Source organism: Cydia pomonella, chromosome 7 (genome assembly GCF_033807575.1).
Source record: "Cydia pomonella isolate Wapato2018A chromosome 7, ilCydPomo1, whole genome shotgun sequence".
NCBI classification, from domain to species: domain Eukaryota; kingdom Metazoa; phylum Arthropoda; class Insecta; order Lepidoptera; family Tortricidae; genus Cydia; species Cydia pomonella.
In genome coordinates this window covers 18,455,062-18,482,375 of record NC_084709.1, presented here as the reverse complement: position 1 = coordinate 18,482,375, position 27,314 = coordinate 18,455,062, and the positions used below count along the sequence as shown (strand labels likewise).

The 27,314-nt window shown below is 36.1% G+C and overlaps 1 protein-coding gene across 22 annotated transcripts in view; it reads left to right on the top strand.

Moving 5' to 3' along the window:
- Positions 1–27,314, top strand: part of LOC133520049 (protein still life, isoform SIF type 1) — a 187,714-nt gene that overhangs the window by 98,478 nt on the left and 61,922 nt on the right. Inside the window, exon 1 of one of the 22 annotated variants that reach the window (XM_061854337.1) lies at positions 22,075–22,684. The exons of 18 other annotated variants lie outside the window; for them this stretch is intronic. The gene's annotated coding sequence lies outside the window, so the exon portion shown is untranslated. Of the gene's footprint in view, positions 1–22,074; positions 22,690–22,717; positions 22,929–27,314 lie in introns of those variants that run through there. 3 more of the 22 variants (XM_061854335.1, XM_061854336.1, XM_061854334.1) reach the window with 3 other exon arrangements.

Genomic DNA, 27,314 nt, shown 5'->3' with positions numbered 1-27,314 from the left:
GCAAATATAGGGGTTGTTTGTTCATCGATGGGCTCTATTTCCCCGTAATGGGATCCGGAGGCCCAGTGTTTATTCTTGCGGGCCCGCAGACCGAGGTACGGCCACTGTAAACTATGTCAGGGTCGCGGCGTATCGACCCGCTTCTTTCACAGCAACAGACTCTCTTCATGTATTTTCCGGTTTATCGGATTATGTGTGGATGTTAATGTTACACAAAAGATACTGTGATTAGTTTTGATTTATTAGATTCATTTGTGTTACGAAAATTAACCATGACAATTGTATTGTTTGTATTGATTGTACTTAATTAACACACATATAAGTCTACTCGTATAGCATAGGCTTACATACTTTTATGTCTATAACTTAAATAGAAATTGCTTAACTGTCGTAACCAGTGGAATCAGAACTTTTGACTAATTATAGGTCCTTAACTATGTACAAATGTTTTGCAATTTACTCAAATGTCACGGGAATTCGATTATACCCATTGAATTTTATGAACAACGTATTTTTATTGAATTCCGTTAACTTCGGGGTATCGGTAAGTACGTTTAAGGAAACTATATAGCATACTAAATAAATAAATAAAACTTTTATATATATAAAGTAATTTAATGTTGCTTATAGCGTTGTTGTAAAACGGGCATTACATTCAACTCAACGAAACAATTGAAAACTGTGACATATCAATGCCATTGTGAACATCAATCGTCCGAGATAGTATTTACGTTTAGTAGCAAATATATTTACTCATACTTAACACTAATAACTATGTAAACAGGCCCTAAGCCAAGTATACACGCTCTTAAGGGCCTTGTAAGATAAAAATTAAATTTTGATTATCTCCGAAATGGAGTTAATTAGAATATCGGTGTCTTTGACAAAGTTACTTAATTTTAACTCAGGGATGCACCCTTGAAATTAACGGAAATCAGAAAACACGGTGTATATGTCAATGCAACACACAATTTACATATAAGATACATGGTATATATAACGGAGCCAGTTCTATTTTTAGTTCATGATTAGTAGCATTTGTAATACTTACTCTACTTACGGAATAATCCCAATAAATTACCCTTAATAAAAACGTAGCGGGAACCCCAAGTATCCATATTGGTTAATGTTGAAAATTATTCAATTCTTTCATAATATGAAGATACCATAATCCAAGAGCTTCGATCGGAAGCTACAGACAAATATACAACCACACAGTTACAAACGTTAATTTTATGTCACTCCTTGTTCGTTAAACATGAAGGTATACAGTGTGTATTTTTGATAACCTCAAACTTAAACTATACGTAGGTTTTAGTGCTATAAAACAATTCTGGAAGATTTTTTAGTTTAGTCTTCACTACCAGAGCATCATTAATTTTTGATTTTTTTTCGAGCGGCAATGTATTTCGTACATCATGATCACTTATGACAGTTGTGACGTCGCGTCATTAATGAGACGTTTTGAGTTAAGTAGTGATACATTGCTTGCTGATTAATTTTGTATGAAAAAATAAAAGTCGTCAATTTTTTATAAAACCTATGAAAGTGTGTTAATTACAGACTTAACTAACTGCCCTTTGAGTATGTGTTCGTATCAAAAATACTCGCTGTATCTTAATATTAGGAATTTACTTAGGGGTCCAACACTGAAATCAAAATACCTTTTTTTTCTAAATAAAGGCTAAATATTTAGCTGTAGATTTAGTTTTAGTTCTTAATTATAAAGAAATACATATATACTACATAGGTAACAACAAATATCAAAAGCCAAATCAAGTAAATTATCTCAAAAATACATATTTGAACACGCCTTTTCTGTCAAGGTGCTAGGGTATATTTGGTGCAAGGTGCTCAGATATATTTGAGCAACTCAGCCGCTCCGATATATCTGATGGCGATTGTATCAAATTGAGCGCTTTTCTAACGTAGGTACGCTTGGCCGATCTAAAGACCGCTTGTTTTGCGAATGAAAGAAAGGTGAGTAGGTAGGTATGTATTGTAAAGTTAAATAATGTTAACCATACCAAAACATGCAAGGTATTATTGGTTGACAGAGGATTAGTGTACATTTGTACAACCTTCGTAAAAAATGTTAGGTTATATGTCAAATGCTAACAAAATCTGTGATTAATATTTATACTATTTGCCGATTCTATTGAACTCCACTTTATCTACATTTATATTTTGTACATTTAACAATTTTAGTAGAAGAGAAATCGTAATTTTTTATTTACAATTAGACTAAGTATATACCTTAAAAAGCTAAAACCCTTTCTGAGCCATGCCGGGTCCAAAGGTCCCCATCACACTAGCAGCGTTACCCCGCTGTATGGCCATGGAGACACGTTGGACAAGCCATGACTCTGAACGGGGGTCATTTCCTTTCTCCCTGAGTCGCTTGCCAAGCTCTCGGAAGAGCTCACGCGCCTCCAGCCCCCAGGACCCGGCTGTCTCGACGGCGACGGGCACGAAGTCGTAGGTGGCTTCCAAGGCAGAGTATTTCAGGCGCTTACTTTTGGCGGCAGTCTCTGCCGCTGAGCACAATTAATTTTGGGGGTTCCCCATACTTAGAACTGAAACTCAAAAAATCTTTTTTCATGAAACCCATACGTGTGGGGCATCTATGGATAGGTATTTAAAAATGATATTGAGGTTTCTTATATCATTTTTTTCTAGACTGAATAGTTTGCGCGAGAGACACTTCCAAAGTGGTAAAATGTCCCCCCCTGTAACTTCTAAAATAAGAGAATGATAAAACTAAAAAATATGTGATGTAAATTACCATGCAAACTTCCACCGAAAATTAGTTTGAACGAGATCTAGTAAGTAGTTTTTTTAATACGTCATAAATGGTACGGAACCCTTCATGGGCGAGTCCGACTCGCACTTGGCCGCTTTTTTCTCCTATTACAATCGTAAAGTAAGAAATGTGTACGGTATGAGAACCAACTATTACTTGCTTCCAAAAAGTACTAAACAGCCTTCCTAAACATTTACAAGATTTATACCTAGTCTATCCTGATTCAACTAAATATATAAAAAAAATACTTGTTATCATCTAATAACCATGAATATATTTTATAAAGAATAACATTAATGTAACAAGTGTACTTCGAAGTCTGGCTGTAAACAAGCCATTTTTGGCGTAGCAGTTAAGAAACATGAAACTCTGCGATTAATTTATTGTTTAGAACTTTAATAATAATAAAATGAATAAATTGAAAGAAATCTGAGTAGAAGAAATAACATACCCATTTTAAATAAAATAGCGCAAGTACATACCTAATATGTGTGTAGTGTTGTACTTGTGTTTTACTTTTAGGATCAAGTTTATTATTATTATAAATAATAGAAATTACCAGCTTCAAAAAACATCTACATACCTATTGTAAAAATAAGGGAAAAAATACGTACTTGCTCGTGTAGTTTATCTTGCCGCAAGTCACGCGACAAATGAAGTCACATGAGTTACGGACAGACGTGCTAGTCATGTTGATACTGGTGTTAAAATATTAGTAACTTAAAGTGGTAAATACATTATCTATAAAATCTCCTGTGTGTGGTGTCTTGAATGAGTAGACACATGTACAAAATGTTCTTTCCCCTTCGTCGCTCTTACAATGTAATTCGTCCACAGTCGCAGGTGGAACCTATACACGTTTTTCCGCATGAAATATTTACGCACGACAAAGAAGAATTTTATTACTTACGTCTAATACAAATCCATAGACAAATCCGTTTATTTCTACTACCACTCGAATATCAAAAGCTTGTACAATTTCTCGTTGAAGATTGCTTGCGAATTTTATTACATTTCAATAACGTTGTTTCCGCTAGTTCTTCTGCGTGTGTCATGTAAAATAAATAATGCATACCATAACACAAGACGATCGCTTGTGTCATAATAATAATGATTATCTGTTTTAGGCATCGGATATCTTTGAATGAGACAATTTAATCACAGAATAAGTAATATTACTACCTCACAGAAAGGAAACTTCCTACAAAACCAAAGTTTGACAGCAATTCAGGGCCGAATCATGTTGTCTCTTTCTAATCTATGGAATTATCCCTTTCGGCTATTTAGGGTTATCAAAACTCATGTTATTATCTTATCTGTTGTTGTGTCCGCAAAAGAACGTCAAGTTGTGCCAACCCTAATATTTTCTCGGAGCAATACTGAGCCAAACGGAGCCGAGAATGCTCGAATGCTCTAGTTTCCTCCCCCCTGCCTCCCCCTGGTCATATTTAGATATATTTACTTGTCTTGATGTTTTGAACGTGACGTTTTGTTAGTGACCGCAGGCAAACTGGTGAAGACAGCTATCGACTACTTCTAGTTATGCCTGTTATTCGAAATACCGTTCGTTTTGATTGTTAATATTTGAACTAGGGTTGGCACATGTCTACAACAAACAAAATACGCCATAGTTTACCAGTCGATGTTTTTCTGATCACAAATTCTACAACAACGAAGTCGTGTTCATTACTGCTAAATTATTATCTATTACATTAATTTATGAAAACCAAGTGCAAAAAGACGCAAATTCTACAAATATGGTAGACAAACTTGTAACTAGATCCTTATTACAATGAAGAACACATCAGACCTAGTTTGAAAACCACAGTATCAAAATTCTTCAAACGCAACGTTTTTAGTTACCTTGTATAAAATAGGAAATTATAATCAGTAGACATACAATACCAAAATTGAGGCTCCATATTTTCTTTTTGTGGATCCGAATAATCAGTAAATATAAGCGTAATAAAACATCGACCATCAAGCCTTCGGATATCTTCAATATTTATCATGTGGGGGAAGTTAAAAAACCCGCGAAGCTAGAATGATATTAAGAATCAAAAAGAGTAAACTGACAGCAGTTAAAAAAACCAGCCAAGTGCAAGTCGGAATCGCGCACGAAGGGTTCCGTACCATTATATAATAATCACTTTTTTGTATTGGACCCCCTTAAATATTTATTTTATTCTGTTTTCAGTATTTGTTGTTATAGCGGCAACAGAAATACATAATCTGTAGAAATTTCAACTGACTAACTATCACGGTTCATGAGATACAGCCTGGTGATAGACGGACGAACGGCCAACGGAGTCTCAGTAATAGGGTCCCGTTTGACCTTTTGGGTACGGAAACCTAAAAATATTCAGGGGTATTTATGAAAAAAATGAATATGTATGTATAGAGTCGTGTAAACAAAACTAGTTTAAAAAATTAATTTTAGAATTTATACCATTACACGGTAATCTCATGAAGTAGGTAATACATGCTCACAACCACCTCACAACAATCAATTTACTATATCTTACTTTGAATCAAATAATAATATCTAATCTTCTATTGTATTACGTTTGTAATAAATATTTGTAATTTGTATTTAAAAAAAAAATCTTTTATTGAAGAGATTGAAAGGTACCATTTTAATCAGAATTATAACCTAACAACGTAACATATATACAAATCTTCAGGACAAATAAGTTAAACAAATGTAGGCACAATACAAGCTCGTTTCCGTAAAACAAGGTACAAAAATCGTAAAAGTATTATTAATATATTTTTTATAATTGCTTACATTTTTATCTCTTATACGAGTAACTATAAGTTATGTCACATTCCTATACTCGTATTTATTACCAGTAAATGACGTTTGTCGCAATGAAATAAATGGAAATTACCATATCTTATAAAACCGCCGCGTCTGTCCATGTGTATGTATGTTCGCGATGAACTTAAAAACTTCGCCACAGATTTTCATGCGGTTTTCACTAATCAATAGAGTGATTCTTGAGGAAGGTTTAGGTGTGTAATTTGTTTATGTCACCCGTGCGAAGATGTAACCCGCGGCGGGTGGCTAGTTATTTAGATTTCTACATAAAAACTTGATCATAATTGCTAGCTGAAGTGACTTGCGTTTTTAAATACTAATTATAATTAACTTATCGTTTTCGCTAATTTCATTTAAAAACAACAACTCGGGGCACCCTGATTACATCATTTAGATGTTAGCTTCGAACTTAGTTCTTCCTCAACACTGTTCGCTAACTACACTTCTGCCTCTGATTAGGAACTTCTCTTCAAACTTTGTGATTTATTTAAGTACCTACTTAGCAGTAAATTTCCATGGTACAGTCGACATCAGATATATCAGAGTGGCCAACGTGCTAATAATATCTGAACATGTACTTTAATGTCTTGATCTTGGTGTTGAGAGCCCTTATTTAGAAATTTGTGAACCCTCGGCTTCTCCGATATATCTGATGGCGACTGTACTATAGAAACGAATGATTCCTAAATATATAATTAATCCCGATTTTAGCTAATAATTTTATTTTTTGTTATAGGTAAGTACTTCGGGGTGTTTAGCATTTAAGGTAAGTAGTACTTAACTTAATCTACTCGTACAGTCAGCATCAATAATACCGGATGAAACAACGCGCCAAAAGTATCTGATATTTCGGATAACTTTTCCAAATACAGATAAATCTCTAAAATTCACGTTCCTCGGTATATCTTTTACAGTCTTAATTGTTCTACATATAGAACCATCTCATTTTGTTAAGCTGTTACAGAATGGTATATACTTTTGACACCTTATTTGATCCGCTAATTTTGATGCTGACTGTACATATGGAGACGGTAAGTAATACGATACTTATTTGTTTTTCGTTCAGAGTGTACCTAATATATAAGTAAAAAAGACTTCAATTTAAACACTTAACTATGTAGGTATATTATTGTGTGCAATGTTATTGTTATTAATTAAAAAAAACCCCTTTGAAAAGGAAACTACCATGTTACATAGATATTTTAATAAAATTTATATTTATATCTAGCTAGAAGAGATAAAGTTATGAACCCCACTTATAAATATCTTCAATAAATTGATAAATCAATCAACAAATTGTTACTAAGTAAATGTTCTTCTTCTCCAGCTGGTCTCTCAATGCGGAGGATCATTACATCATGTCCTTCCGTTGAAGACCAGGTCCCTCCATAGGCCTCTATTCCTCGCCAAGCGCATGGCCTCGTGTAGTTTTGCATATGTGCAGTGATTTGAACACACCATCTAGTAGGGGGAGGTCCGTCATCCGTCATAATATCTATAGCCTTAATACAACATAGGTATGTACAACACCAAAAAAATATTCAGTTATTGTCAATTCAGACAACATGGTAGCAATTAACAAAAGCATTGTAGTTTTTAAACTTGCGTGGTATTCAGCGTTCTATAATTAGCATTCAATTAAAGAAAAACATCCAATAAAAAATACTTTTTAAGAATTCCCTTTGTTCACAAATGTACAAAAAGTTACAAAAATAATTAAGTTTACGGTTGGGTTAATCCTATGTTTAGAATCTGCCTAATTATTTTATCAGACAAAAGTATTTTCAGAGTTCTCTGACTCGCAGTCCTTTCTAATTCCGCACCTAAGTTAGCTACGTCGACAGACCACAAAATGAGAAATTTAATCCGAACGAAATGAGATATAATAATTTGAGTCAGCTAAGTTTGATGGTCTGAGTTTCGAGGATATAAGAGAGACTCATAACTTGTGTACTGGTGGTGTACTGGTGTACTGCACAAAGAGTAATTAAATATTTGATATTAAATGAAATGCAACCGCCAAAAGTGTTTCAAGTGCCGCCGAAAACAAGGAATCCTTCACTTTTAACGGTTTATTCGAAACTCTATTTTCCCTTTTGTATTCGCTGGGCATTTTCTTCCGAGGAAGTTATTTTCATTGTCAAGTATACCTCCATACTAATACTTCTGACAAACTTTAATATAGTTTACAACTTTTCCCGCAGTTTTTGAAGTTTATTGTCAAGTTAAGTCGGGTTAAGAAATATGGTATAACAACGCTTGTGCAATACAAACTTATACGCGGATGTTACCGTAACGACTGGCTTTTCTGTTGGTTAATTTTATTATATCGCTTAAATCGTAGGTACACTGGACCAGCAATTTCAATGTATATATTTTTTTGCAAAATGTGTTTTTTAGAATTCCCTATTGAATAAAGTCAACTTAAACATAAAAGTTACATTTGCCATACACGATCGAATTACGTAATTGTAAAAGAAAAGCACTTCGAAGGTCGTTTCGGAAATCACGTTAATTCTGGTGTGAAAATTACTGTTATGAATTCTAGATAAAAAAATTTTTAGTCGATTTGTTTTTAAGATCTTAATGTACCTAAATAATTATGATGGGGTGATATATGGTACGTAGCTTGAATAAAAAGTAAGATAATAATAGATTTTGTACATCGAATAAAATTTACACCATCCGAAGGAGGAGCGACTTGCCAGTAAATCCAATTTTATTCACCCTAATAAGTTAACAATAACAAAATTCTCGTTACTGGCAATATTCATGCATAAAGGCTAAAGCGACCTTTTGTATAAAAAATACAATCCGGAGCGATAAAACAATGAAGTTGATTGTTAAAGCATTCCGTGCGCGAAATACAGTTAACAGGGCTCACTCTGATTTTGTGCGTTATTCCTTTGATATTAAATTTGGCCGCGTCACGTACCACGGCACCCGGCGGCTCCGCCCTGGCCCTGATTGCACCGCCAACGGCCCGGTGCCTTAACTATTTACTACGGCCAAGTTAAGGTTATACGATATAACTCTAATAACGTGACGCTATATAAATAACAGCAAAGAACTGGGTGTTTTAAATATGTAGGTCAGCATACTTACATCCCTAATACATTTCTTTAGAACGTAAAAAGTTTTCTAAATATGAATTTGAAGAATTTTATGATCAATGCGAATATGTATGCTTAAGGCAATAATAGGTGGACGTTGACTCACTTTTTACAGGCTTTTATTTAACTTGCCCTGTTATTATGTATGATAATGTGGGTCAGATCTCGGAAGCTAAATTTGACCCACTTTCCGATTGAGCTGAAATTTTGCATAATTTTGTAAATCGGATGACAATGCACTATTATGATGACATGGAGCTGATCTGATGATGGAGACGAGAGGGGGCCGTAGGAACTCTGTTATAAAACAACGCAAAGTAATTGTGTTTGGGGTTGTTAGAAGTTTCTCGATGAGTATTAGTTGCCTGTGGAAAGAAAAGTACAGTCAGCAATAAAAACTTGTACTAAAGATGAAATGTTAACTTATTGTGAATATAGGGACATACAAAATAATTTATATCCAATTGAGAAGCGCTGTAGCATAATTTTAAAATGTAGTAAAGTATTCAATCTCTTATTATATATTCTTAAGTAACGATTAAAAATACAATTTTCAACTCAATATTGCCAATTAAGCTAATTTAAGTGTAAAACGTAAAGGAATAGTTAGTTGATGCAAAGGAAAATTGTCTCGTCAAAACTACAATTTTGTTTTGTCTCAGAATTGCTTTACGTCAAGTTCTACGAAGAACTAAACTTGTAATATGAATTCAAACTTTATCCTGAGCACTGATAACAAAAACAAGTACTGACAAACGGGCCGATTCGAACTTTACGATACGCCAAACATAACAAAAACGTCATTTTTGACACTTACATATCCAATCCATATCGTATCTTTAGGAAATTTATGACGTATCTTAAAGTTCAAAGCGGGTTGAAAGGTAAAAAAAATATTTCCGACAGTTCAGACACTGCATGTTTATAGTAATTTTTGCATCCTACACGTCTTTCTGTGTTTTGACGGAACAGTCGTCCTTTCCTTCTTCCTCGCGTTGTCCAGGCATTTTGCCACGGCTCATGGGAGCCTGGGGTCCGCTTGACAACTAATCCCAAGATTTGGCGTAGGCACTAGTTTTTACGAAATCGACTGCCATCTGACCTTCACACCCAGAGGATAAACTAGGCCTTGTTGGGATTAGTCCGCTTTCCTCACGATGTTTTCCTTCACCGAAAAGCGTCTGGTAAATATCAAATGATATTGCGTACATAAGTTCTGAAAAACTCATTGGTACGAGCCAGGGTTTGAACCTGCTACCTCCGGATTGCAAGTCGCATGCTCTTACCGCTAGGCCAGAACAGTCATCATGAGCGAAAATCATCATCATCATCATCATCATTTTAGCCTCCATTCACCCACTGCTGACCATAGGCCTCTCTTCGTGTACGCCACTTATCCCGGTCCTGGGCTAGTCGCATCCAGAAGTGGTCCGCGATTTTTCGAACGTCATCCACCCAACGAACCAACGGACGCCAGGCGCTTCTTTCATCCGAAAGCGGCCACCACACCAATCCGTCAACATTTTGGTCCACCTGCCATCACCTAATTCCATTTCAGCTTGGTAATGACCTCACCTACGTCTCGCACCTTGGTGCGGCGTCGGATCTCGACATTCCTCACTCGGTCTTGAATTTTAATGCCGGGCATGGCGCGCTCCATGAGCGAGAACATCCACATGTATCTTGCTGAGAAAGTCTATGAGGCATGTGAGATGTGGTATATTGAGCTAGCTCCTGCCCGCGGCTTCGTCTGCTTGGGACGATGATGATGATGATTAATAAAAACTATCCTATGTCCTTCCTCTGGCCCTTAAATGATCTCCATACTAGGTTTCATTTAAATCGATTCTGCGGTTTAAGCGTGAAAAGGTAACTGACGTGGGTTTGGGCCCGGGTAAGTCCTTCAACTAGGTACGCCCAAAAGAGAGGTATGGGCACTGTGAATGTTATCTCTCTCTCAATGTCAAATGGTGTTCTAAAAAGTTGTTAATCATGTGTCGAAAGGTGGCAGTAAATTTACTGTGACTACAAAATTTTCTTTGACAATCCACCTCTAAATTAAAAGCGAATATTATATAGGCGAATTATATTTGCCTATCGACGCCTGAGAGGTTGCAACTGCGTTGCCGACTTTTAAGTACGCTCTTTTCTTGTTAATACAATAGTTCAGCTACAAAGGATCTAAAGGATCTGGCAGAGAAAAACTTGCCCTTAATTAAGAAGTCTGAGTCATACATATTGTATACGCTCTACTCCTTCTTTTTAATGGCTCCAATTAACTCCATTAGTGCTTAAATTGTCGTAACTTGTCTTCATACTCTCGAATTACCTCTAGAATAGGTATTAAGTTTGCAAAATGCAAAACTAAATTGGCCTGTTAACTTGAATAGAATGAATAACGACGACGTTAAGGTTCTTTTTTTAAAGAATGTTTTACATTTTATATCACGACCGAATAAGGCGAAGGGTAATAGGGCAAGCTCTTTCCATACAAACTTTGTGCACGTTTTTCGTGTTTTTTTCAAACGTGTTTGCGCTACAGTTATTATTTTTGGTAAATATGCTTATTTATTATTATTATTATTATTTAGCTAGGGCTTGATGTATTATTATTTTTTAATTATTATTTTTTGTGTTTATGTATTTTTATTTTGTTTAAAAATAAATAAAAAATTCTACATCAAGTTCTGCGTATATCCAATATATACAAGCAAAAAATGAAATTAAATGCTATAGTGCCAAAACGAATGAATAAAACTTGCACAAGGTTTGTATGGAGAATGCCTTGCCCTACCCTGCGCCTTACGGCCTGATTCGCACTTTAAGGTCGAATATTGTATCGACATAATCGTATCTCGATACAATATTCGACCTTACTAGATACGATTATCTAGACCTAATATTTGACGTATCTTAAAGTTCGAATCGGGCCGTTAGGGACAGAGGTCCAATTCTAGATTAGTTTTATAATAATTTGGTGAATTCGTTCCATAATAATTTGATTTGGTTGTATTGGTAATGAAATAGAAGGGATTTGTTCGTCTCCCTATTTGTTAACGTGAAAATATTTGCTTATCAACATTGGTTTCAGCCTTGTCAAAACGTTTAAAAGACCTGTATTAGTCTATTAAAGATCTTTCAGTTAATGCTATGAAACGAATACTCATTGATAAGTTATTTTGTCTATCCTAATCTACGGTGACCTATCGTATCAGTCTGTGTAGAACAATATACGTATTATAAGGCAGCTAAACTAAAGATAGCCTACAAGTTGTGGAGCTCAGTTTTCTAGTTGAAATGGTATATTGGACTAAAACTCCACGCCGTGCTCATAAATGTACTGTCACGTTTGAAAATATCGATACGAAAAATGTGCCAAAAATATGTCTAAGTACACTACCTAAATATATGGGCAATAAAGTCGTATATATATATTAGGCACTTTTTTCGTATCGATATTTTCAGACGTGACCATACCTACTTTTTGACACGCTTTTATTAGGTCGACCTGTATGTAACTATGTAATGGAATCTAAGATAACTAATTTAACCATCTTCCAAGGATCGTAGCGTCATGAAAATTGGCAGCGTTATGCAGTTCTGATGACAATACAATAATATGGTACTGTCAAACTAATCTGATGATGGAGCCGGAAGATATGAACTGGAACTTCATGATGGAACATCGTATCATATCTGTCTTTGAATTTTTTAGAAAAGTCTTGTAATGAACTTTGACCACGATTAGGTTTCAAGGTCTGATGATGAAGCCGGAAGATAGGCACTAGCATTCTATGATGGAATATCGTAACATAAGCGTGTTTGTTTTTGTGTTTTTTAAACTATTAATTTATTTCTTATTTTAAAACTAAGATTGCCAGGCTGAAATGAAACTCAGCAGTCCACGTCTAACTCCATAACATTGAAGTTGATTAAAGTACCTAAAATGTACCGACTCCAAAATGCCTCAAGATGGGTGGTGACGACGTGGTAAACCGGTGGCGAAGGTAACAGAATGACCTAAATGACTCGACTGGACTTACATAAACAGTGCAAAGTAAGCGGTTTATAATTTATAATGCACTTAAATGAGCATACAACGAATATTATGAAAGAGTACATATTTTTAAAATATTTTTGCAATCGGTTTAGTTACGTTTTCCATGTAGGTATTTAGTTCAGTAAAAAATAAAAAACCGGACAAGTGCGAGTCGGACTCGCCCACCGAGGGTTTCGTACTTTTTAGTATTTGTTTTTATATTTAGCGGCAACAGAAATACATCATGTGAAAATTTCAACTGTCTAGCTATCACGGTTCATAATTCATGAGATACAGCCTGGTGAGAGATGGACAGACAGACAGACGGACGGACAGCGGAGTCTTAGTAATAGGGTGCCGTTTTACCCTTTGGGTACGGAACCATAACATAAAACCACACATTTAGGAGTTTGTCTAAGCCGTGTCTTGGAATAAAATTATATGTGAAAAGGAAGATTAAATTCACTTAGTAATTTGAGAGATTTGCCAGAACAGACGTGACAGGGGACTTCAATTTATCACATAAAAATAATTTTCCGATAGCTTTCAGTAATGTTCCAAAAAAACTCTATCGTATCTCAATGATATCCCGAGTGTCTTGAATAATCCCCCAGGCTTCATCATAGCTGGCGGCGATCGGTGCGGGGCGGGGGAGGGGAACAACGCCTGCGTACACCGTCCTTCGCCAATGTAACGCCCGTGTCCCCGCCAGGCCACCGGCTCCCATACAAATCACGACCCGTGGCACTTAAGCGTTAATATTATTCCCCTGTAACGTGTGCTCGGTTCGTTTGCTCGGTCAATTATCTTCAGCGTATTGAAGTAGAGACGCGTTACGACGTATTTTAACTCTTTAATAGAGATTTCATCTTGTTTTGTTGGAACATGGATATTTTAATACTTGTCTGGAATTAGCCGTTTTTAATTAGTACATGCACTTTGTACTTGCACTTTCATTTTGTCAGACTTATTGTGTAGTTTGTATTACAAAAAGTTTACCTGAAATCGGACATGATTAAAAAAACTAAAAATATTTTCTACAGAACCATTTTTTTAGCGCATTGTATTTAAAAGTTAATGAGGATTTAGACATTTTAAATATACAAAAAAGAGCAAAACATTTCGTGTTGCCCCGTAACCACTGCAATACTTGCAGATTTTCGCAATTCACAGTTCTCGCTCCGGGTACTTTTTAAAACTCTTCAATTATAAATAATAGCTGCGGCACTTGCGGCTTTAAAGTGTCTACAGCTGAAATACTACAACACGGATTCTTAATATTAAATTTTGGCACAATAATCGTGAGGCTATTTAACAGTTTTAGCCCTTGGAGTATGTGACATTAACTAAAAAGGGACGGGTCGAAATTAAAACAGATGCGGTAATAACTAAAATACCTCATTTATAATACTGCAGTGTCCTATACTATCCGCGCCGCCTTTGACGTGACAACGTGTGAAAGTGCCATTGTTAGTCACATAGTACCAAAAACGCCATAATTGCATAGTAGTTTGACTCTATAAATTTTCTATGAGTGAATTAAATATATGACGAAGATTAGGAAAGTTTACTGGCAGATCACCGGTGATTATCACATCCACGTGCCTAACAATCCAAGCTAACCAAGTCTTGATGAACCGACTTAAAACTTAGCAAATTAAACTCGGCTTAAATCATAACAGCCTCGAAATAGCAGTACGAGTTATGTTTGTCCGTTTTGAAATCCGTAATATGAGCTACGTACCACCTTATTTGACTATCGATTTGTTTTAAAATGGAGCATCCTAAAAACTTTTATGATCAGCGAAATTATTACGTTGTTTGGAAGAGTTTCGGTCTTTTATTATGAAATTATCAAATTTCACTATACTATATTTATCTATATTTATATGTTTCCTATCTATATTTTTTATAAATAGGAATACTTTTTGACCAGTACATTATTATGACCGCCTGGTACCCTCAGACTATCATGCTAAGGAGTTGTTTAAGCAGCTAGAAATCATGACGTTACCTTCTGTATATGTACTCGAAGCATGCAAGGAGGTATATACGACGCAATCTCGAACGGATACCCTCTAATTGCCAAAAGATACAGACTGTAACGCGCCGACGCAACCTCCTAAACGTGCCTCCGCAATTAGCAAAAATTACATTTTTTTTTTAATTTTATCAATAAATGATCTATTTATCTAGTAAATATATGACGCTAATGAAAACATAGATATTCGAGTTAAGGTTGACTCACGTTAGAACGGCCCGTGTCCGGGACTGAGCATCCATCACTTCGTTTTCTAGAAAAAGTATCTCGTCATAGAAAATGAAGTGTCGGTTGCCTCAGCCTAGACCCGAGCCGTTCTAGCGTGAGTCATCCTTTATAAGTATATCTTATTATCTTAAAATTTTGGTCAATATTCATATCTATTAGGAAGTATGTCACACTTCAAGAGTAATTCCACAACTATTAACACACTAGCTAAATAGAAGCAAACGGCATCCCATTTGTATTCATCACAAACGTACAAGTAGTCAAACTGTCACTTAAACTTACCTATTCATCACACCGCGACATACAATGCGACGTTCCACTAGGTGACAATGAATTGCCCTGCTGTCAAGTTCGTAAGATAAATAGTTCGTTAGGTGCCGTGGGCTTGTGATGGTAATGAGCTCCTACGTACCGTCTCCAATCTCTATAATAAAACTTTACTGAACTATTACAGTTTGATAGAAAACTTCGATTTGGATGTTAAATTTTACGACTATTTGGTTAGGTAAAGAATATGCTGTTTCCGGGAACAGTAAGAAAACCAGTGACATAAATAAATAAATAAATATTATAGGACATTATTACACAAATTGACTAAGTCCCACAGTAAGCTCAATAAGGCTTGTGTTGAGGGTACTTAGACAACGATATATATAATATATGAATATTTATAAATACTTAAATACATAGAAAACACCCATGACTCAGGAACAAATATCCATGCTCATCACACGAATAAATGCCCTTACCAGGATTTGAACCCGGGACCATCAGCTTCGTAGGTACATATTATCGTTCTTAAAATAAAAGCATTTAATGTTTTTTTAACACTGCTAAAGCTTTTAAAACTGCTAAAGCTTTTAAAACTGCTAGAAGTTTGGTTAAAGAGTTCCTTTATTATATGAAGTTCACTAAAATCTATTATGAGCACTGCACTGTGCTACGCCGTAGTTTGTAGCAGATTTTACTTTCTTTAAAGCAAAATTAAAACAAGTAATAGTAGAATATCGAGACCCATAAAAAATATGCCGCAAGTTTTGTTTATTGCTACTGAAGCAGCGTTATCGAAAAATCTCTCGGGCGCATTAACGAATAAGACTCAAGCTTAAAGAGCTCTAAAGGAGGCTACACCCAGTATACTAACATTCATGGGTCGCCCCGCACGTAGCGGCTGACGGGTTAAGCCCCGCACTTAGATGTGGCCGGCGCTTGCTTTATCTCATCTCTTAAGACCTACATTTATTTCAGTGCTCCTAGAATATGGGATATGGTTTATGGAAGTTTCTACAAAATTTTGAATGATTATATGCTCTTGTTTAATTTGCGTCATTTGTAAGTAACATTGAATATTTAGTAAATCTTTCATAAAGTTAGTAACTACCATTGTCATTTAAAAATTAAATTTAAAACGTTAAGTTTTCATATCACTCTTTTGGTATTACTTATGCGTTGCCGATCCTTGAAATCCCTGAACACTTTTTAAAGAACCCCATGTCTTAGTTTAAAGAAAATATACCTCAGAAAGTAACTCATTCTACATTCCACACAGTTCGAGAAGAAACGAGCGAGATTTTCTCTGATTCTTGGTGTGCCATGTATCTCAGAAGTGAGAATGAGCTTTGCTCTTTTCCTTTGGCAGGAGGAGCGGTGATAAAAGCAAGACGATGGCACCAATTCCAAATGTTTTTGAGAGTATTCCCCATTCTACAGACGGTATAACAGGCATCTCCGAAGGCTAAGACGTTCTAAGCCGTCAGTAAGTTCGAGATCGCCAACACCTAATACGAACTGCCAGTCGTTGAAAGGAGTCAAGAGGGAGGAGCTGGTACTGTGGAGCGCCAGACCAGAGATGAGAACAGTACTCGATATGAGGTTGAACTTGCGCTTTATATGTATGACAAAACCCAGTGACCCGGTGTGGAGAACTGTTTGGCTCTGCTAAGAACGCCTAGCTTCTTGGAGGCCGGTTTGGCTTTATGTTCCAAATGACTTCGAAAAGTTCGTAATGTTAATATCAAGTTCTCAACTGAACACAGTGTTACATATTAAAACTTTTTTTTTATGGTAGATGAGTCAAACGAGCAGACGGATCACCTGATGGTAAGCGATTACCGCCGCCCATGGACACCTGCAACACCAGAGTACGCTCTTTTCTTGAAGGTTTGAAGATCGTATCGGAAGGTTTTATTTTATTCTGTTGAGTTTATTGTCTATGGAAACAATGCAATAGAATATGGAGAAGAGATTTATGGAGATGAGCATGGATATTTGTTCCTGAGTCATGGATGTTTTCTATGTATTTAAGTATTTACAATAAAAATATGTATATATTATATATATCGTTGTCTAAGTACCCGCAACACAAGCCTTATTGAGAGATAATGTCCTATAATATTTATTTATTTGTTTTATTTATTTAAGTGCAACTTATCCTAAGTAACAATGTTACAAGTTGTTTTAACTGTATTACATACATGCCTAAATAGGTAGTCATTATTTAAGACATTCTTAATAATCTAACAAATAATATGTGCTGTCAGGTACCGGATGAAATCACGAAAAGTATCTATCTGCCACCCTCAAATAGTTTTCCATATAAGTAGATATATTAACTAAGATTCGCGTTTACAAGTCAACTACAACTAACACGGACTTATTGCTCTACACATAGAGGTATACTAGTATCACCTATTTGTATGTTATAAGAGGATGAACTGAAAACTTTTAATGTTGACTGTACTCAACAAATATAAATGTGTACCTAAGCAGAATAAAGTTGCTAAAATCCGAAAATAAAGAGAATTATTCAAATGGAGTCAGTTCATTAAGCTCAAATTTAATATAAACAGAACAAAACATCCACCGTTCGTTCCTAAAATAACTTTAGGATTACTTTCCCGTCCAATAAATAAAAATCAAACTGTTCACGTATATAACAGTAACGGTCGCGGGTATCCGGCAAACATCAATAACAATTTGATAAAGAATTGAGTTGAATAAATACGTAAGTTACGATTTGGAGGGAGGCAGTGGCGCAGGCAATCTCGCGATTCCGGCCGCATCTCACGCTCCATCAACACGAGTCGTCCCGACGAGCACACGCGTTGTTACCATACTTAATTCAAATCTTAAAACACGGATCACTTCTTGCCACCAGATACAGCATAATCATAGGCAAATCGTGCCCATCGCAAGTATTAAAGTAGTACGTTCTAACTTGTTCTTTCAGGTTACAACAGCCTGACTATTCATTAAGTGGAAACATTAGTGGTATTTCCATGCAGACGTTCTTGATGTTTTCCTCTCTGGATTTTGGCCCTGAATGCATATTTTTTATATGAGTTCAATATTACCAGTATCTGTGTTTGTACGGTTTCCTCTTTTTGATATTATTGTTAGGGTTCCGTAGCCAAATGGCATAAAACGGAACCCTTATAGTTTCGCCATGTCCGTCTGTCTGTCTGTCTGTCTGTCTGTCTGTCTGTTCGAGGCTTTGCTCCGTGGTCGTTAGTGCTAGAAACCTGAAATTCGGCATGGATATATAAATCAATAAAGCCGACAAAGTCGTACAATAAAATCTAAACATTTTTTTTTTTTTTAGGGTACCTCCCCTACACGTAAAGTGAGGGTGAATTTTTTTTTTCGCTTCAACCCTAGAGTGTGGGGTATCGTTGGAAAGGTCTTTCAAAACTAATACGGATTTTCAAGAAACATTTTTTGATAAAGTGAATATATTGGGAGATAATCGCTCCGAAAGAAAAAAAAATGTGTCCCCTCCCCTCTAACTTTTAAACCATAGGTCCAAAAAATATGAAAAAAATCGTGGAAGTAGAGCTTAAGAAAGACATTAAATGAAAACTATAGCGGACATGATCAGTTTAGCTGTTTTTGAGTTATCGCAAAAAGTTTTCCCTTCATAGTAAAAATACTTACTTTAATTAGGTACTGATTATGCAAATTTGCCTATTTGTTTAACTCGGGTGAAAGGTACGGTTTCATCCCTTGGTTAACAATTTACTATACTTTAAGCTCCAGTTTAGCTTATTGTGACGGAAGAGTAACTACGGAACCCTACACTGAGCGTGGCCCGACATGCTCTTGGCCGGTTATTTATATAAGAACTAGGTAAATTTAGAAAGCGCTAAACACGTCCAAATAAATTCGTCGTAAAAAAGACGCCTGGCTTACAAAATTGACAAAAATAAACGCAAAAGTCAAAACAGTCATACGCAGATAATTTCTTTCGTTTTCCGGGTAAAATGTCGAGAATGAAACCTCGATTTTTACCCAGGATTTTTTGCCTAAGCTACAGTTGTCCTTATCGCATAAGTTTAGATGCCGCCCCCGTCAGCGCGAAGGAGACATTTTAATAAAAATCTCAAATCTGAGAAAGGGTATTTTCCTCTTAAGTAAATAACACCCTATATTTTTGGTAATAATTAAAATCACACAATTTGTACAAGAGAATCCAGCTGAACTATGTTCTTCTATGGTTTTTTAAGTAAGTATGAGATAAGTCATGAATTCAAATTGTAATACATATTTATATTGCGACATCTGATGAGTTTTGCTCTACGATTTAAAAACACGTCTTACCGAGCTCCCCATATTCTCACGCTCGAAATGAAATCATGTTTTTCCTCCTCCGTCCTGGTTAAGGTTAATGCTTGAGCGAAGCCGCGATTTAACTTTGTACGTACATAGATGGGAGCATAATTGATTACTTACTTAATGATCCAAGCTGTGGTTTAGTAGTTGTAGGTATGTTGAAGGATAGGTAAAGTCTAGACTAAGTTGTAGTGTATGCAATGCAACTTAACCGCTGTTGAATACTGGTACTTAGTAAAGTTAGCAGATCAGAATTTCATATTCATGGAATGGCATGAGACTTCTTGTAAATTTTTGAAATTATAAATTCAGTAAGTATTTAATATGCGTAAGTGCGTTTTAGAAGGGTTAATTACATATGACAAAACGTGTGGTAACTTCACGCGACAGGTCCACCGCAATGACATTCATAACAAAGATGAAACTCAAACAAGTTAAGAATCACAATCTAACAAGAACAGAGAGCATAATGAGCGTTAACTTTTACTGGCGCAAATGAAGGCAACACTCAGTTTTACTGCCAGCCACAATACCGCCGCTGAGCATCTTTTCGCTTACGATTTACGTCGACTGCGAAAATTTAATGTGCGTAAAAGTTACAGATTTTAACTAAGGCCTGAATTTAGTAAATATAATTCAAAGAAAATGATTTCATGTGTCGTTGGTACTGTGTATGCGACAAAGCAACAAACAAATATTTTTTTTTGATTTGATGAGAATTACTCATTAACCAACTAAAAAAACTAACTATTGTGGCGCAGTGACCCAAAGAGGGTCTTGACTTCCAAAACGAGAGAACGCCACCTGCCCCGATCCTGTGCCACTTCCTGCCAGTTATCGGCTTTGAGTTGGCACAAATCCGCCTGTACACTGAATTACTCATTAGCAATGCTAGAATTTATACACAAGTTTGTATGCATTCTCGCAAAGTTGAATCTATGATAATTTCTTATTTTTAGACTGTATGTTCGCGTCGCGAACTTCGCGATAAACTCAATAACTGCTAATGCGGTACCTATTCACTAATCAATAGTGATTCTTGAGGAAGGTTTAGGTATATAGCTAATTTGTTAAGGTTTTGTGTAACGCGTGCGAAGCCGAGGCGCGTCGCTAGTAAATATAATAAAGAGAGCCCATATTCCTATGAAAGTGTTTTAGAAGATCCTCCTGCTTGTATATCTGTGTTGCTGTAGAAAACACGAGTGCGTTTAGCATCACGCTTGATCGCATACACAGTCGCGAGCCTGCATAATTGCCGTCAGTAGCCTCAGCACTATCACTAAAAACAAAAAAGTCAAATTTATTATTTCTCGTGATCTTTCCTGCTAAGATAAAATATTTTAAGCGTTCGAAAATATTTTACCCCTAAGCATTTTAATTTGAAATTTAAACGACGTTATTACGATAAGTACATAATTACGTAATTTTCGTCACCATAATAATGACTGAGCACAAAGTAATGGACAAAGCGGGTACAAATTGGCGCTTTGATGAGGCTTCCACTCGGGCAGTTCCCTAAAAACTGCAATTATCTTCCATTTGGTGTTCACGAGCGAGAATTAATTGATATTGAGCTCTTACTGAACTAGTGATACACGCGTCACGAGTGCCGACGATTTAAGTGCCACCGAGTAACTAATTAATCCCCACGTCCACTGAATCAATCAATTACACAGGTATCCATTAGTCCATGCATTATCTGAACGTTGTTTTTAGGTTCTTTTTGGAGATAAATATTAACACATAAAATTAATAGAATGGGCCGAGGACCGGGACAATCTTAATTACTAAACTTTTAAAGAAGTACGAGTCCTCTACGAATTATCTAACTTCAAAAACATAATATCGTATTTTTTTTTCTTATTTAACTTGGAATATAGTACGTCTAAAAACACACATGCGCAAGATTGATAATCATCCCTATAAGATACGGCGCGCACATATATTTTCATAATATTTCTCCGACAACGATTAAAAATGATGGACGACTATCACTGCCGGTACTATAATATTATCGAAAAACGGAAAAATGACATCAATCAATACCCCATGGCGTCTCGTAGTAATTTCGCAGAGTAAATAACCTCTGAGTTCCGTGGCGCTCACCCAGGCCTGAGTGCCATGTTTGGTTGTTTGGCTCCGTGACTGCATGCTTGCCGAGGCGTGCTGGGCCACAGCATTACGTGAAGTGCTCGCGGAACGCACTCGCGCGATAACGCTGTGCTATACCATAGCATACTCTAATTAGAGCTACGAGAAAACTCAGCCAGCACAGTTACTGCTTTATTTGCCCGCCTTGATGCGAACTTCTCTAAGTTCCTCTAGATTTATGAAATTGAAAAAGATTTGACATTTGCCAGTAAACAAATTCGTAATTTACTATTAATTCTTCTTGTTTGTAAATTACAACTTTAGCACCGGTCGCAAAATTCGGCGCTGTATTTTACCTATTTAGGGATATTGCTGTAGAGGTATTTCTAATTGATTTTATGAAAACCTTTTTTATTTTTTGGTTATAGTACATTATAATATCGTCACGTGTTGTTAAAATAAGTCCATAATTACGATTAGTTGGCTAACCCAACCTCTACACCTCACATTCCTTTAGATCAGGAAACTTTATTGTTCGTGTAACTTCGCTTTACGGAAACGTAACGTCATGCCAAATATTTTACAAATTAAAAATGTCTAAGCGTGGCGTCCGGAAAATACATATTTCAAAATCAGAGTTATAAAAAAATATCGATAATTATTTGATAAAGCACCATCTAAGCAAAACCGTGGACGGCACCGCAAGGCGGAAAGCTAGTCGGAAATAAATTAAAGGCTGGTTGGTTCAGTGGTAGGCGGGACGCGGGGCCGGCGGCGCCCGCAGGCGCGCGTGCTCCGAGCGCGCCCGAGGACATACGATCGTTCTGCTCCGAATCGTAACGAAGTTTGACGATCGCGACCACCCTCCGTCGACGCGTGCTGGCAGTCGCAGCGAGGGCCGCCAGGGTGTTGGGGCGTCCTATTGTGTACTCAGTGCTTGGTTATGTAACTGAAAAAACTTATTTATTTATAAACTTAAACTGACTCGCGACCCGCCTCCGGCTGCGGCGATGACCGGACGACGCCGATTGATGCACGTTCGACTAAGGTCGACGCTGCCTGCCGCGCTACTGTGATGTGTACGCCTATCCTTGCGGCGATACCACGTCAAAGCAGGTTCAGCGTTTCCTTATCAGAATCCAATTGAAGTGCCTTCGTAAATCCTTACTGTCAGCTGTCAAATGGTAACATTATCATTGAAATCTAAATTGGAGTACAATTTACTGTATCAAGGATAGATTTATATTAGTGTTATGAAGACAATCCACCAAATTGTTTTAATTACGTTACGAGATGAGCATGAATTTGGATGCACCTGGATTATTTCATCCATGGAAATACATTAATATGAAAGGTAAAATAAATATAGGTGTTAAACAAAACAATGTCGAGCCGGTCAAAGGCTACAATTCCAATTAAAAAGAACAAATAAAACAACAAACCAATCGGAGTTTGGCGCAATGCAGGACGCCTGGGTGAATACGTCCACCCGTAGGGTGACTCATTCCAAATCAAAATCAGTAGTTGCTTACTTAATCTATTGGATTTGCGGTATGGTTTCTACTAATAAATGTAACATTAATTTCATTTACTGATGTCTATTGTTACCGCTCACTGATTGCAATCGGGTGACACGTTTCAGCGGCGTGATTGCAATTAAATACGAGCTAAATTTAGGCTGTATTTGATAACATTCATTATCCCTCTAATTGAAACTTTCGATGAATGGCCGTGTTGATGTCAATGTCCATTGTTGCATAAATGAGTTATACCTAAGATCGTTTTTTTATTAAACGTTGTATAACATTTTTTTGGGATATTTAATTTTAATATATCGAGCCACCCAAAGCCATATAAAAAGGCCCATTGTATTTTGAAACATTATTTTGACAAATCAGAATTGCATTTGTTTTAAAAAAGTTTTCGATTCTGGGATTAATTTTTTTAGCAACTACTTAAATAGTGTTAATTAATGTTATTTATATTTTACCAATGAAAATCGAAAAGGCAAAATGCAAACGACGCGGATACTTTTAGTTAGTTTATGTTCACGTGTATCAAATTGAATAAATGATAGGTAACCCTATTTCGTTCACAGATGCCGTAGCCTTCTCGACATGCGATAAGTAATCACTTTGTACAGGGTCCCAAATTGCATTTGCCCATAGATACCGAGCCGGTCTGCTCTGCTTCACTACACCGATCCCATCTATCTCTACTTTGGGGATTGCCTTTCTATCGTTTGAAGTGTGTGTTCGTATTTAGTTTGGCATTTTGTGTGTGCACCTCTTGTATTGACATAGAGTTGAATAAAACTTTAGTAGGTGTATGATATTCATTTTTATAATTTTTTTTTGTCAGAGAATTAGGATATTAAACAAAGTTGAAAGCAAAAGCATAACTATATACTTACTTGGTTGTCAGTTTTCATCTTTGTATCACTTTAAATAATGAAGATTTTGAAGTAGTTTTAGTAATCTAAACTTATAGCTAGAGAAAGAACGTAAAAATTTTATTGCGAATAATTCATATTTCTAACTATATTAAGTTAATATATTTATAACTTAGGCAACACACGTCATATTGGCTAGTCAATAAGAGTAAAAAAAATGCCTAACTTTTTTTAGCTCTTGGTCAGCTGTTTTTATTGACAAACTGTAAATACATGAATTTGTAAATCAAACAGATGTAAAGGAATAGTAATCCTTAGAATAACTTTTACTAATCTAGTTTCTACAAATGTTTTCAAAATAAGCTTACGGGAAATTATATCCTTATATTAATTACTCCGTGGAACAGGCAATTAAAGCTCACAACATTTTGAAATATAGAGGAATAATAAACTAAAAGTATTTTTATTAATATTTTAATGTACAGTGACCGAAATTGCATGGAGAAATTGGCAATGCACCTTTACGGCTGATGGTAGTATATAGATGGTACCACCTTTTGTGTAAATCGCCATGTCTAATAGTACACATAGGTTTATTTTATTTATGCCAATATAAACACCCAACAACACATGTTATTTTTTTAGTGTCCTCAAAATATCGGCACCGAATTTTTTACGTAAATACCTAAGTAATTATTTTTTAATCTTTAGTATAGTATAGTTTTGACACTATAACAACGAATTTAATATTAGGTACCTTTAAGTTAGGAAAATATTTGCAGAATTTCATCTCTCCTTTTAAGTGCTGGCACTCCACGCGGCACACATCCCAGTCTCTAGGCCGAATTACTCTACGCAAGAAAAATGCCAATAATGCAGCAGAAACATTTCTCCAACACGAAAATAAAAGAGGTCCATTAATTTCCCCGACACACAAAATGTGCATTAACTTGGAGAGGCCACGCACGCCGACGAGTAACATTTATTTGTACACTAAAAGGGTTATGTACTTTGCTCTGCTGTATCTTTGTTCCATCCAAATCGGAGCTCAAATGTCATTTTGAGAAATCTCCAGAGATAATTACTTATTGTCTTCCAGCTGGTGTAAATTACCATCCACCACTCGGCCCGCCTCACTGTTTACTTGCTGATGTGACTAATTAAAAAACCTTTGAAATTTACGCCACCATTATTAAAGTTATTGAAAACCATAATAAGCCTTGATAATTGGACCAAACTCGAGCCTTAAACTTTATTTAAACTTGTCGACGCTTCGATAAAGATAGATATGCATGTTTATTTATAATATCTGACGAAACCAGAAGATAAATTTTCTTTACATTATTAATCCTACAACTTTGCTATTGCTATTTGTAGGTGTTTTGTTGCGTAAATATTACGATTGAAATTTAGGACAAAGTACTCTCACCAGTCACGCCTAATTTATTGTTTGCACAGATTACACTTTATTTGTTTTCATTATTCTTGGTACGACCAATATGCAGTTCGGGCACATTTATGAAGTCAGTCTTGAAGAATTTGATGACTATACTAACAGTTTTCCCTTGCACATATTATGTACATTGGTACATTTATGTCTCATAAGAATAGGAACGTAGGTTGCTATTACTTACTAAATATGATGTAGCAGTTGTAACAATTGTATATTTTAGAGTTGTATAGTACGGGTATTTGAGCTCGCATACAGCACCAGTTCACCGTCATTTGGTATGCAGCAGTATTGAAACAGTAATTACAGCGATTACATATTCATCCCCGGGCAATAGGCCGACGTCGAAGCCGCCGCACCACATCGTTTGGCGACACACGGCCCTGATGGACCAAATGCGATGCCGCGCCGCCGACGCTTCAGTGCGTCGCGTCCTACTTTTTAACTCACGAAAGTTCGCGTCTGCTATTAGCGTAATTAAAACGCTAGGAAACTACAAAAGATACGTCATTCTCACCCTAAATCCGACTTACAGACTATTTATTTCCATCTTAACTCTCCTAAGCGAGACACCTCTTTGAACTGCAAATAACTTTGTTTTCGCAGCGTGCTATCATTTAATTCTTGTTACGAATACGACTGCAGTTCTAATTGCTACATCTTTGAAATGCGGAAAATTTCACTCAATTATAGATACGACGGGTTCCATTGTCAATTTTTTAAGCTTGCGCTCTGGCAGCTTGTTAACGTCTGCTGCAGAACAACCCACTTCAGTTGCAGACCGATTACTTTCGGGGCCCAGTTTTAAGTGTACATTTTTCCTTGGCTGTATCGCACACGTTTTTTTCCGATTCTTTTCTGAGTTGGACATTTATCTGAACGACATCTAATTTTATTTAGTTGTGTTTGGTTGCATTTTTTTTGACAACTAATAATCGAATAATACGAGTATCTCCCATTTGTCAATAGTTAATATGCACTGAGGTGTTAGTTGGTAATTTTTTTTTTTCAATAGGCCTATATATTTATAGCTCGTTTATGATCAATGCCGTAAAACGGTGCGTGGTTTAATATGATTGCGCCCAAAATTAATTATGAATGCTTTTAATCTTGCTTACAAAGCTAATTTTTAGATATTCACTGAAGCTTAATGGACATAAATTAAGCAGACAAAGCTTAGAATAGGTAAATCTTTTGATCTCTAAACAGGTAGTCATTATAATGCTGTAGCAAGCTCAAGTACAGAGGTAGAACACGCTGCATTAACCATGAGTACCAATCCACTCGAATGGGACTTTAATCTCCGAAACGTTAAATGTAAAACACTAAGCTGATTTTAAAGCTCTGTTTTGAGAAGATACGTATTGCGGTCTTTTTTAAATAAATATATCTAGTAGCTAGTAAAAAGAACCTACAGTCAGAAAGCTTTTCGCATACATTTTGTACAAATTTAGATTATAATTTATTTTAGTGGACCAGTTCATAAAGTAGGAGGTCATTGCAACGTATTCATAAAACATACGATGCTGGCACGTTCACGGTTGAATAATTTCCCAACTTGCTAGCGTAAAAGTAAGTACGTATTATATAATGCAGGCGGTGCGTAAAGTTCGCATCCCAGGCAGGTATGCGACAGTTTATAGTTTCATACAGGTCATAAATACCTATTAGTTATAAGTTCTTCTCACTTTTAATCTCTAGGCTTTTGGTGGATTGTCTTTGAAACTC